This window comes from Curcuma longa, chromosome 9, assembly GCF_044706935.1.
Source record: "Curcuma longa cultivar G26 ecotype Majalengka, Jawa Barat chromosome 9, ITB_CL_G26_1.1, whole genome shotgun sequence".
Lineage (NCBI taxonomy): Eukaryota > Viridiplantae > Streptophyta > Magnoliopsida > Zingiberales > Zingiberaceae > Curcuma > Curcuma longa.
In genome coordinates this window covers 3,331,594-3,346,032 of record NC_133869.1, presented here as the reverse complement: position 1 = coordinate 3,346,032, position 14,439 = coordinate 3,331,594, and positions in this window count along the sequence as shown.

Below are 14,439 nucleotides of genomic sequence, written 5' to 3'. Positions count from 1 at the left end.
GAAGGGTCCAAGCAGCTGACCGTGCCTCAAAGACACGGCCGTGTCCAGCAAATGAAGAGAAGACAGGATGAGGTCGTGCCTTATAGGCACGGCCGTGCCTTCAAACAGACCCGAGACAAGTCTGGACACGTGTGCCCCCGGACAGAAGCCTCACTAACTCAGGTCGTGCCCCCAAGGCACGGCCGTGCTTCCTCCTGTGTCCGATGCCCACACGAGGCCGTGCCTCCCAGGCACGGCCGTGTGAGCCGTGCCTTCGTGACCTGCATATAAATAGGTCCTCTTTGTGACCTAAGAAAGGGGGGAGACCTTGGAGAGCCACCGGAGCTGTTCTAGAGCCACCGACGCCTGTTTCGGAGCGAGATTCGACGATCCATCCACCGATCCGACTGCTCCAGTCCATCCTCATCCCATCTACGCCGAGATTGCAGTCCAAGGAAGAAGATAAGTCTTATTTCCTGCATTTCTTTGTTTTATCTTTGGAGTGAGATGTATTCTTCCCTTCCTTTGGCTTGTAACCTCCACGCTATGGAGTAGATTCCCTAGATTCTAGGATGTAGGATAAATCAGATGTAATGGATGATTGTATTTGGATTTGATTAATCTACCATTTTCAATGATATAACTGTCTATTGCTTTGTGGATTTATGCTTGTGCTTGATGATAAATTATGTGTGTGTGAATCCATGAGGGTAGGGATTAACTATGAATTGGGGAATCATTAGGCCGTACACCGGGGCGCTTCGTGACAGGGAGAATGCCTTGAACCGGGCGAGTTCCGAGGGGTTTCCTAATGCGTAGTTAATTCTTATGAGGGATAGTTAGCGGTCATTCGTTGTTGGGGAGAGGTCCGTAAAAAGATATCCTGTGACAGGGGATAGGGTTCTTTTAGTACTCCGGGGCGCCTGAGTGACACGGGAATGCCTTGAACCGGGCTTCTAGAACCATCTCAAACCGATAACGAGTGACGTAAGAACACCAATGCATTATTTCGAGGATACCTGACGAGGTTGAATTGGATAAATTGGTTAACATCCCTACAATTGAACAATTATTGAGGAAAGGTAGAGGATCCAAGTCAATCAATCCATACTCTGAGGAGTCCGAAGTCCTAGGATCGTTTCACAACCAAGTGTCACAGTCGATTCCTTTCTTCGAACTCTAGGATAAAGTACTTTAGAACACTCCCATCTCCCCCACACAACTCATGCTCAATATTCTCTCCACCTTTTTGTGCTAGATCTAGTAAGTAATTCCACGGTCCCTGTGGATTCGATCTTTTTATTACTTGACGACATTCCGTATACTTGCGGAACGCTATCAAGTGCTAGTCTTTAGAAACCAACACCATAGTCTATGCTAGTTGACATATGATCATAACTTTGCCTACATGCATTAGGATCAGATCGGACACTATATATAGCTTCTACATACTAACATCTCCCATCTCATAGCTAAATTTTAGAAATTCAAATACCCTAGTTCCATCAATGGATTTTGATCAAAATCATTGATAGACCTAGAATTATATTAGGACCCATTTCAACTCCTATAGGTTTTGCAGTGTTTGAGACTCTAAGGGTACCCTCCATTATCATCGTAAAGGATTCCCAACATTGCTTAAAAGGTTTAGAAAGTTTTAAACTTTGTGTCAATTCGTATGAGCTTATAACTTCGTGTAACAGACTCAGAATCAGAATTTCTTACTATATCTATCTTCTACACACTCCACACTTCTATCTCATTATAAAATTTTAAAAATCTAAGTTGTCTAGGTTCATCAATGAATTTCGATCAAAACCACCCATTGATAGACTTAGAGAGCTCTGATCGGGCTCAATCCAACTCATATAAATTTTTGTAATGCCCAGGAGTTCAAATATGTCCTCTGTTATTATCGTAAAGGATTTCCAATATTGCTCAAAAGGTTTAGACTTTGTGCAAATTGGCACAGGCTTAAAACTTCATATAAGAGACTCAATATCGAGATTTCTCACTGTATCTATTTTTTATACATTCCATACTTCTATCTCATTATAAAATTTTAAAAATCTAAGTTATTTATGTCATTAATGGATTTCAATCAAAATTTATTGGTGGACCTGAGAGCTCCGATTAGACTCATTCTAATTCTTGTGGATTTATTAGGTGAACTTGATTCCGGATAATCCCTCTTTTACTATTTTAAAATTCTCCTAAGGGGGTGTTTGGTTGGGGTTATCATTGATAACCTTGGTTATCTGTCCATGGTTATCGTTGATAACCTTGTTTGGTTCAGGTTATGATTGATTCCCAAGTAATATAACATCACCGCCACATCAGCAAATGAGTTATAATCCGGTAATGTGATTACCTTGGCAGCCTAAGGTTTTCTACGATTCCTGAGGTTAACGAAATTTTTTCCATGATTACCCTTTGATTTTAAAACTAAGTCAATTAAAAGGTACTATGAAATCTAATTAAAATTAAATTATTTAATTCAATAAATTTTAATTTAAATATTTATAAATTAAAAATTAATTTATTTTAAATTTAAAAAATAAAATTTATTTTAAATTTAAAAAATAAAATTAATGGATTATATTTATTAATTTAATGAATTATTTTATTAAAATAATTATTTTAATAAATTATTTTATTAAAAATATATTTTTTTAAATTTTAAAAAATGAAATTAACAAATTATATTTATTAATTTAATAAATTATTTTATTAAAATAATTAATTTTAATGAATTATTTTATTAAAATAAAATTATCATACTATCTTTATTAATTTAATAAATTATATTATTAAAAGAAATATAAATTTATTTTAAATTTAAAAATAAAAAATAAGGAATTATATTTATTAATTTAATGAATTATTTTATTAAAATAATTATTTTAATAAATTATTTTATTAATATATATAAATTTATTTAAAAATTTAAAAAATAAAATTAACAAATTATATTTATTATTTTAATGATTTTTTATTAAAATAATTATTTTTAATGAATTATTTTATTAAAATAAAATTAATAAATTATACTTATTAATTTAATGAATTATATTAAAATATAATTGAATGAAGGGTAATATAGTAAATATAAAACAACATTAGGTTATGTTTTATGCCCCATAACCTTGGTTATGTAATTACCTGGTAATCACATAACCAAGGTTATATATCATAACTTGAACCAAACGCACTGCTTTAACAAAATCATGTTTAGGGAAAAACACAGAAAACAACGGAACTACTCATACTGCAGGTGAGAGATGCACTTACAATATCTTACTTCTTATATCATGTAATTCTACAATTTACATATGCTTTAATAAAATCATGTATATGCTTTAACAAACTCATGTTTAGGGAAAAACACAGAAAAAACGGAACTACTCATACTGCAGGTGAGAGATGCACTTACCTTATTTACTCAAAAAGGTTATTAGTGCTAGAGTTTGTGAAATCGAAGATATTATCCGAAGTGCTCTTAGTGCTTTCTCCTCGTGACCTAGCAAAAACCATAACTATAACTTAACCGTAATGACAAAATTATCCTGGTCTTATCACTCAACCGGGTAAAGAGTTAATCCTATCTCAATCTAACTAATCATTTTCAATTTATCTAATTAAACTGATAAAGCCTCAATATTAACTTGATTAACCCTAATTAACTAACTACTATTCATTATCTAACTTAACCATATACTTGCTATTTAAACCAATTAATCAATAAATTCATAAAAACTACTTATTACTAATTAATTACTGATCAACCCATTAATTACTAATTAATATGTACTTAAACAGATCAATCCTCTAATTAAACTAAGTGAGTTATCAACTATCCATTATAAAATCAAACCTTACTTGATAAGCTAGTCAATTGATTATCTAATAATCTTAATTAATCAAACTTATCCAATTAACTCAATTAATCATCTGATTAACTATCAATTAATTAACTAATTACTTAAACTAATTAATTTACTTAGCTTGCTAGTTGCTTCGTTCGCGCGGAGGGGGAAAGCGAAGTTCGGGTCGACGAAGGCAGCGGCGGAGCGGTGGCTGAACGCAGGCAGCGGCGGAGCGGCTCATGGCTGTTCGTCTTCTCCACAAGAATAGGCAGAAGTGGGCGTGGAACAGAGGCGGCGATCGGAGGTCACGGTTCGGCGACGTTCGACATCTTCTCCACAACAGGCAGTGGCTTGGGGTTCTTCTCGTGGCGGCCCGGCGTTAGGCAGAGGGGAAACCGCAAGGTCGACGATGGAAGAAGGAGGGAGAAGGCGGCGGCTGCTCTGCTTCTCCACGCGGCGGGCGGCGAAGGGCGTCCTGGTGGCAGCGGCTTCGGCTAGGGTTTCCTTCTCCTTTAAAGCCCTCTTCCTCGGTCCGTTCCGAGTTTCTCGCCGGCAGAAACGGGCGCGGCGGACGTGGGCGGGGTCTGCGTGGGAAGGAGTCGGTGTCTGTGCAGAAGAATAGGGCGGCGGAGGAAATAGAAGCTGGGATTTGGCTGAACCGGACGAATTTGGCCGAACCGGAGCAATCAAACCGAAACCTATGGTTTACTGTAGCAACCCGGGTTAAATCTTGGTTCATATGGTTTACTAACCAAACAACCTCCGATTTGACCAAAACCAATTTTGTTTGATTCGTCTTCACGAGACGAATCTTTTCCTTCTATTTGATTTTATCAAACTCCCTTCTATCATTTAACTAAAGGACTTTTATTATAATTTTAAATCTAATTAAAAATCTTAAAAATAGGGAGAAATAATCCGGGTGTTACAATCTCCCATCCTTATAAAAGTTTCGTCCTCGAAACTTGGACGAAACTTAGAACAACTCCGAGTACTTTTATCTCCTATTTTCTTCACTTTCTCTAGTTGCTTCTTCGAATCTTGGATTTTGCCAAATGACTTTTACTAATGGCATTTCCTTGTTTCTCAACCTTTTGATTTCTTGATCCACTATCTACATTTACACTCGCTAAATATAAAGACTACATCTATTCCACTGCATATAAACAGCTAATTGTCTTGACACTACTCGGATCTAATGTTACTTTATTCATCGAGCAGTCCTTTACTATTGTTGATTTCTTGGGCACCCTTTTCTCCTATCACTCCTTGATTTCCCTTGATCAAGTTGAGTATCTTCTCTCCATATCAACCTTTTAGCTTCCTACTACAGCTAAGTTTCTTAAAATCTGAGATGTCTCAAACCCAAGAAGGTCATTATATTACCAATCAATTGTTGATTCCAGCCTTACTAACACTGAATCCATGTCGTGCTAAGAGTTCTCACACATTTGAGACTTCACTTGCTGCACATTCGAACTTTGACTTGTTAGACTTTACTATTGTCAAACCTTTGGCTTCTGAGAAGTTGAATCTGATTGTGCTTTTGAAAAGTTGAGCTGAAATTACATTGCAATTTCAATTCTAAAATTTGGTCAAAAAAAAAATTTTTTTTTTTAACCTCCGTGTCAAACTTCTAAACAGATGGAAAGCATGGTTTATAAACACAACCAGTAGCCCTATACTCAACTCCCAACGGCACAAATAGACTCATAAACATTCTGAAAGCTTCAACCAAATTCCAACCAATGAGGAATCAACTAGGTCCTACAGAACCCAGTCATCCTTCCCTTAAGCTCTTCTCATCTTTGTATGTAGAGATATAATCTCATTCTATCAACTTATTGAGAAAGTTACAGCAGACTACTATCTGCATAGTTTTCTATAGCAAACATCCTACTCATTTCTAAAATAGCCTCATGAGCCCTATAGTTACCGATTGATCTGATCTTTTAACATGTTTTCTCTACATAACAACCTTTCCATGGATATTACTTACCTTCTTCGAAGTTGCAACTCTATCCTTTGTAATTCGGACTCTCATGTTGAATACTTGAAAACATATTCTAGAACCAAGCACGTCAAACGCTTGAAACCATACCCATGTCTAATACTCATACTAGAGTCCGAGTAACACATTATGAGCTTGCTCATGCCACATATACACCTCTGTGAAGAGCATGAGGAGACATTTGCATTCCTTGCTTATCAAAAAGGTCCCCCATAGTGTACTACTTATTCTTTTAGATATCTCTTACACTTGTCCATCACCTAGTTATTTTGCCTTTATTTTATTTAAATTCGTGTTGCATTTCTTAATATTGTTTTAGAGACACTATCAGATTAGTTATGTGATAAGCTATGGTTGATGAGATAATGGTCTTACATCCTAATGACACTTAGGAGTTAGTTCTTCTTCACCTTACAAATCTTTACAGATAAACATAAGTGACTATTCACTGTCGAGCCCACACCCATAAAAATATTATCGATCAACTGAAGATTCAATTGATAGTTAAGAGATTAATGATTCAATACTAGTTTAAGCATGTCTAACTTAAAACCATTCTTTATGCTATTCATAAAAGGAGATTATACAAGAAGAAAACATATATGTACTTCCTTACTTGGGAGACGGCAGGGTCAATGCTTGATGTGAGTGTGGCGGAAGGGCGGAACCTGCTCTGATACCATTTGTAACGCCCCCCCTCTTTCTTATACTAATAGGGTGTAAAATACGGTAAAAAAAAAAAGGGTTAATGGTTAACGGGTTTAAAACCCGAAACCATTAGGAATCCATTAACCCCCCCCCCCTCGGCGCGATTCCTCTTCTTCCGCTCAGAAACGCACGAGCGTTTCTTCTCCTTCGCCGAACCGTTGTCTGCTCCTCCTTCACCTGTCGCGGCCTTTACTTCTTCCGCCGGAAACACATAGCATCTCAATCTCTTCTCCCCTCCCTGCTCTCGCTGTGCTTCCTCTTTCTCCTTTCCGCGATTGTCCGGTTGCCGTCGCCTCCTCCTTCGTTTCCGAACTTGTGCAGCGCCGGCCGTCGGTCACGGATCGAGCGCCGCCGTGTGGAGAAGAAACCAACACCTCTCCTTCTCCCTCTTCCCCTCCTCTGTGCCCTAGTCGCAACCCACAGCCACTGCATCACCGTTCACAGCCAGCGAGCCGTCGCCTTCCTTCGTCGTTGGGCAAGTCCTAGGGTTTCAAAACGAGGTAAGGTTTTGGGTTTTCAATCGATGATTGGATTCGTGAGAATTTGCTGGTGATGTTAAATTAGTTGAATCTGTGGAATGGTTTTAGATATCGGCTGTTGAGGAGTTGGTTGGTGTGGTACAGAGGTTCAGAAAGTTTATCAGCAGTGTGATCTTGGTAAGATTAAATTTTGGCTTGTCAGTCTTTCGGTTTCATAGATGTCATATTGCTGTAGTTCTTGATGTTTCGAAAGCCTTCCTTCTGTGCTAAGAATTTTCGGTGCTTACTTTCTTGGTTTAATCTGTGAAACCAATGGTTCATCTTTATGTAATTTAACCAAAAGGCTCAGTAGGTTATGCTTAGTGTTATTGAAATTGTTAGGGATTAAAACTGTACTGAGAATGCTTTCTTGATGAATTCTATAGCTACGAAGCTCGAGGCAGATTGTGGTTTCTATAGGAACACTAGGAAATCAAATTTTATCTCCAAGTCTGAGCAAGTTAGTTCGTTAATATACTCTTAGATGGTTGGTTGCAAAGATCACACAGGGAATGGACTTTCTGCAGGAGGTTACTTCTGCTAAGTCTAAAAAAAAAAATATTGAATAAGCATGGGGTTTTTAAGAACTTGATTTACCAATTTATACATCTATGGAAAAGACCAGCAGCTAAGGTTTTATGGGTTTTAGGGTTCTAATTATATTGAACTGGATACGGAGGTTTTACAATCAGAAGGCGGGTATCTTATCTTATCTTTTTAGATAAGTTATTTGACATGTATAGTTTGGCTATAGCTGGTAGTAATTCTTGTTATGCTTTATTATATATGCCCTGGTTTATCACTACTTGCTTATACATGTTATATACCATTTTTACCTGATACCTGTTTAGCTCTTTTGCATCTGGATACTTGCCATGCGTAGCGTATATAGGTGCATCAAAGTAGTGATATACCGTTATTTATTTGGGCATTGTCTATCCACTAGATATACCTTGTATGCATTAGCTTCATGCACCATCCTTGCATGATTGCATGCTGGCGATCGTCGGCTCCTTTGTAGTTGAGCCCGTCGTCAGTTACATGATCTGCACACACTGCCACTCATGGGTTAGTGGTACATCAGGAGGGTGTGTGCAGTTGCTCTGTCATGCTCCGCTCGGCCGCTCAGGGGTAGTGGTTCCGCAGCGTGGTAGCATACAGGGATCCCTCCTTCGCATCGTGACACGAGGAGATGAGAGCTTTGCTCCCCCATATTACTTGGGGCAGGAGGATAGGTGTACTCCGACAGCATCCTGTCCACTCGGTCACTCAGGAGCAGTGATGGCAGAGTGCACAGTTGTCACAGCCCTACCCACTCGACCTCACCATCGTGGTGACGGTGGCTGACTGGCGTCAGGGGTGACCATGTCATTGCATCATGTGCATACTGCATGGATTGCATTTATGCTTGCTGCATTTTGGTTGTTGCATTTGTTTGACATGCACATACAGGATACCTGATGCATTTTGGTAGGAGATTCTGGTATGTACAGCTCTCTCATTCTTCCAGTTTTGCATTTCTTACTATCCTTTTAGGAGACTGTACTGTTATGACTATTACTGCTAGGGATAGTTTACTATACATGTCTATTGGATATCCGCTGGGTTCTTTGAACTCACCCCGTTGATTACATTCTTTTCAGGTTGATGTCAGTCTGGAGCTGCGCTGCTAGTCCCCTATCGAGATGATGTCGTCTCTTTGGTTTTGGTTTTATTATGTTATCGATAGATATGTTCCAGAACTTGATCTGTCTTATGGATTTTCATATATATGTTTCGGTTTGTGGTATGCATGCTATAAAATAATAGTTGTGGTTATTATTTCAGTTTTAGTACTTGTGATTTAGTTTTGTTATGTTTATGGATTGTAGCCGTGTAGGCTTATTTGTGGCCTTGTAGGCCTTTTTGTCATATATGTATACAGGGAATTGCAATTGTTACAGGGGAGATGCTGCCGAAATTTTCGGTCAGCCATCTCCCGGGGCGTGACAATTTATTTGGTATCAGAGCGTAGGTTTTCGAGTCTTTCGGTGTTTTCGGATTTTTTGGTATCGGAGTCGTTTTACGACAAGGTCACGTTTGGGACTAGCGGCGACAGGGCATCTCCAGACGACAACAGATAAAATGTCTAATGTAGCAACCTTGTACCTTTCGTAATACTTGGTGATAATGTTAACAGATATGATTCTTGTAGTGGTGTTTGACTAGGATTAGGATGATATCTGATTTATTATCTTACATTTTCCATCGTAAATACGTATCGCTAGATGCTCCTGCATCATTCTCTTTTGGCAAGAGACTTTAATTCAAGGTCGTACGTTTTGGCTTAATTCAGATTTATTAACTACAAGGGAATATTACATTGTATATTTATCGGATCTTTCCAACATGTCAATAAAGGACTAAAGGTTCCTAGGGAGTTCTCTCACAAAGACTAAATAAATTCTAAAGATCATAATCATGTCATATGTTGAGCAATGCGTAGGGAGCTATGCATATCAAGTTGGGTGGCCTTCCAACATTAAACTGATGTTTGAGGACCAATGAGGGATAAAGGACCAAGGAGGGACAATGACCAAGGAGTGCAAGGCTCAAGAAGTTTGTTTGGAGAAAAATAATTATAAGATGTTTGAGGATTGTTGGGGACAACATAAAAAAAAAATAATAATAAATAAAAAAAAATCCTATGCACAAACTAGTTCCTCAGGCGATGGTGTGTAGAGCTACATCCATCAATAAGAGTGGGAAGAGAGATTACGTCTGCAATCAAATGATGACATGGAAGGAACTTTCTATTTACCACTCCATATTTTAGATGATTAGGAGATGCAGTAGATATTTCTCTGGGTTCAACTTGTCTGATCCCTTTTAATTTTCAGTGTGACAGTTTGATGCAGTATTTGTATCTATAGTTATATTTAAAGATTTGATTTGAAAATTATGGTTAAGTTGGATATTGACATCCCTATCCAAGGGTAACAATTAATGGAGCTTATGAGAATAATCTTTGTTATTAGAAATTTTCAGTTTTGGTGTAAATTCCCATGGTGGGTGTCGTATTGCTTTTTAAGGCTTGTTGACAAGCAACACTCCATATTTCATTGTTTGTCTTGCATAGATGATTCATAATGGAGATGTTGTAAGTAATCATCATAAATTCTTAATTTGACAGGCTAGTTGGTGGAACTCATATATGATTGTGAGCATTTTGAGGTTAATTAGAGGGAAGTTTACCATGTGTCACCTTACTTTAACTAGAATAATTAGGGTGATGTATGACATGAAGCATCTATTTCCCAAGCTTAATAATGTGATTTCCATTAAGTTACATTAGATAATATTGTTTACTTTATATGGATCTCTCTTCTTGCGTAATAAGTAATGGGTTATAAAATTTTGTTTTCTTATTGCATTTAGGAACACAATTCTTGTCCACAGTGTCATCCTATGGATCTTTTAATTCCCCAAGTGTCTATATTGTTTGGTGTTTTGCATCCATTGACCTAGTGCCTAGATATGGTTTATTCATTGCATCGATATGGGAATCATCATTTCTAGTGCTTGGTAGTTAGTCAATTATGATTCCACCTGCATAGATGTTAAAATCTAAGGTAACTTTATTCTTACTGAAGACTGCATGATGAATTGATATAGACTTGTTCAGAATACTTCACAAGAGAAATGAAGTATAATAGTAGGTATTCTGTCACCTAGTTATATTAAACATCTCGAGGGGAACAAAGCTCATCAGATCAACCAAGGACAATGATTTGAAACTTTAAAAAAAAAATGCCTAGAAATATGCCATTGGGTGTAAGGAGAAATTGATTTTTAACTGCATAAACCGAGAATCACAAAGGAAAGAGATTTATGTTGTTGCAATGATATTCCTAAGTGGCTTTGGGAGATTGTTGATATAAAATGCTTGTAAGTGATCGGTTTTGACTGCATTACCTTGGGATAGTTTGATATGTTTAGTAGATGGCTTAAGTTGGGTTGTTTGTAGAACTAATATATGTGCATTAAGTTTGTAAGGACTTGATAGGTTGCACATAAAGTGACTCGACGAAGTTAAATTGATTGGTTTAGCTTGATAGTTTAGGGGTCTGGTACAAGATGGATAGTGATCAACAAAGGATGACCATGTGTTTCTGTGTTAAGGAGCATTAGGTTAGAATTCACCATTAATCCTTTAAATTGTGCAAGGCCTCTTATCAAATGTTGTGCATTCTTTTTGAAGAATTCCAAACATTATGACGAGCTGGACTAGAGACTTGATTTGTTACCATCAGGTGTTAGCTGGCGTCTTTCTTTGGCACACACTTCTTGGTAGCTTTCAAGTGTTTTGCCTGTCATTCAATATGAAGATTGATGCATCTGGGTATAAACCACAGTTTGTCAATTCAACTAAGAGTTGATAAGAAGGTTCTGTTATGATGATGCAAAAGATGCATAATGGAGATAGGTACCAGACCCAACACACATTATGTTAGAGGTATCGGTCCCCATTCAGCCTGATGCTACCTACAAGGAGGTCTAGTATGGATTTTGGACCGCAAGGAGCGTCAGTTGTGGAGAAAGACCATCCGACTCGTTAAAGTTGGATGACAACATCATTCTGACGAGGAGGCTACTTGGGAGCTCAAGGATACGATACGAGCTCGATATCCCCACCTTTTCACTTGAGGTATACGTGTAGTTACGTTCTGTATCTATACATCATATCCATTTTAGTGTTTGCTGATAATAAATGCTGAAATTTGGGGACCAAATTTTTATTAGTAGGGGAGAATGTAAAATACGGGTAAAAAAAAAAAAGGGTTAATGGATTTCGTGTTTAAAAATCCTGTTAATCCATTAGGAATCCAATAACACCCCCCCCCTCGGCGCGATTCCTCTTCTTCCGCCCAAAAACGCACGAGCGTTTTCTTCTCTTCCGCCCGAAAACGGCGAATGTCGTTTCCTTCCCCTCCGTGAAACCGACGCTGCCCCTTCTTCTGTTTTCTCTTCTCCTTTTCTCCACCGAGCCGAAGAATCCTTTCTTTGCCTCGTGGAACCGAAGCCCTCTCCTTTTCCGCGATCGTCCGGCTGCTGTCGCCTCCTCCTTCGTGTCTGAACTTGCACAGCGTCGGCCGTCGGCCACGGATCGAGCGCCGTTGTGTGGAGAAGAAGCCAACACCTCTCCCTCTTCCTCTCCTCTGTGCCCTAGTCGCAACCCACAGCCACTACATCACCGTTCACAACCAGCGAGCCGTCGCCTTCCTTCGTCGTTGGGCAAGTCCTAGGGTTTCAAACGAGGTAAGGTTTTGGGTTTTCAATCGATGATTGGATTCGTGAGAATTTGCTGGTGATGTTAAAATTGGTTGAATCTGTGGAATGGTTTTAGATATCGGCTGTTGAGGAGTTGGTTGGTATGGTACAGTGGTTCAGAAATTTTATCAGCAGTGTGATCTTGGTAAAGAAGGGATTAATCATATAGGTTAATTTAGAGGAGGTTAAATAAATCTTAAAATCAGTTAAGATTTTATTTAATGGAAGAATTTATATATCATGGTAATTAGAAAAGTTATTTGTTCTAATTACAGGATATTGAACCGGATTTTGGACGGAGGTTTTTTTCGGACACGGACCAGTTTCGAAGGCGGGTATCTTATCTTATCTTTTTAGATAAGTTATTTGACATGTATAGTTTAGCTATAGCTAGTAGTAATTCTTGTTATGCTTTTATATATGCCCTGGTTTATCACTACTTGCTTATACATGTTATATACCATTTTTACCTGATACCTGTTTAGTTCTTTTGCATCTGGATACTTGCCATGTGTAGCGTATATAGGTTCATCAAAGTAGTGATATACCGTTCTTTATTGGGCATTGTCTATCCACTAGATATACCTTGTATGCATTAGCGACATGCACCATCCTTGCATGATTGCATGCTGGCGATCATCGGCTCCTTTGTAGTTGAGCCCGTCGTCAGTTACATGATCTGCACACACTGCCACTCATGGGTTAGTGGTACATCAGGAGGGTGTGTGCAGTTGCTCTGTCATGCTCCGCTCGGCCGCTCAGGGGTAGTGGTTCCGCAGCGTGGTAGCATACAGGGATCCCTCCTTCGCATCGTGACACGAGGAGATGAGAGCTTTGCTCCCCCATATGACTTGGGGCAGGAGGATAGGTGTACTCCGACAGCATCCTGTCCACTCGGTCACTCAGGAGCAGTGATGGCAGAGTGCACAGTTGTCACAGCCCTACCCACTCGACCTCACCATCGTGGTGACGGTGGCTGACTGGCGTCAGGGGTGACCATGTCATTGCATCATGTGCATACTGCATGGATTGCATTTATGCTTGCTGCATTTTGGTTGTTGCATTTGTTTGACATGCACATACAGGATACCTGATGCATTTTGGTAGGAGATTCTGGTATGTACAGCTCTCTCATTCTTCCAGTTTTGCATTTCTTACTATCCTTTCAGGAGACTGTACTGTTATGACTATTACTGCTAGGGATAGTTTACTATACATGTCTATTGGATATCCGCTGGGTTCTTTGAACTCACCCCGTTGATTTCATTCTTTTCAGGTTGATGTCAGTCTGGAGCTGCGCTGCTAGTCCCCTATCGAGATGATGTCGTCTCTTTGGTTTTGGTTTTATTATGTTATCGATAGATATGTTTCAGAACTTGATCTGTCTTATGGATTTTCATATATATATTTCGGTTTGTGGTATGCATGCTATAGAATAATAGTTGTGGTTATTATTTCAGTTTTAGTACTTGTGATTTAGTTTTGTTATGTTTATGGATTGTAGCCGTGTAGGCTTATTTGTGGCCTTGTAGGCCTTTTTGTCATAAATGTATACAGGGAATTGCAATTGTTACAGGGGAGATGCTGCCGAAATTTTCGGTCAGTTGGCAAACTGAGATGGCCGGCCTCTAGCCCTCCTCTCCGGTGATGCCCCTCCTGTAGACGTGGCCGGCTATGGTGGCGCAACCGCAAGCCACCCGCGAGCCACTCACGAACAGGGTGTGATGCCCTGTTTTATTACACGAGCAGGATGCTTTTGGGGTTTCTGTCAGGGCAAAGGAAACAGGCGGCGGGCGGTTGCAATCCTTGGCTGAAGAAGAATCGCCGCGAGGAAGATAGCTCGGTTCAGCGCCGTCAAAACTGGGAGGGAAGATGAACAGAGACGCCACAATGATCTCTAGGGTCTTCGACTTCCTCAGGTGGACGGCCAGAGGCTCCACCAGCTCATCTTCGGCGACGCTCACGCGTAGACAGCCGACGACGATGGCGCATCCGCAAGCCTCGCCTCAACCCCTGTTTCTCCTCTGCTTTTATAATGAGGGAAACC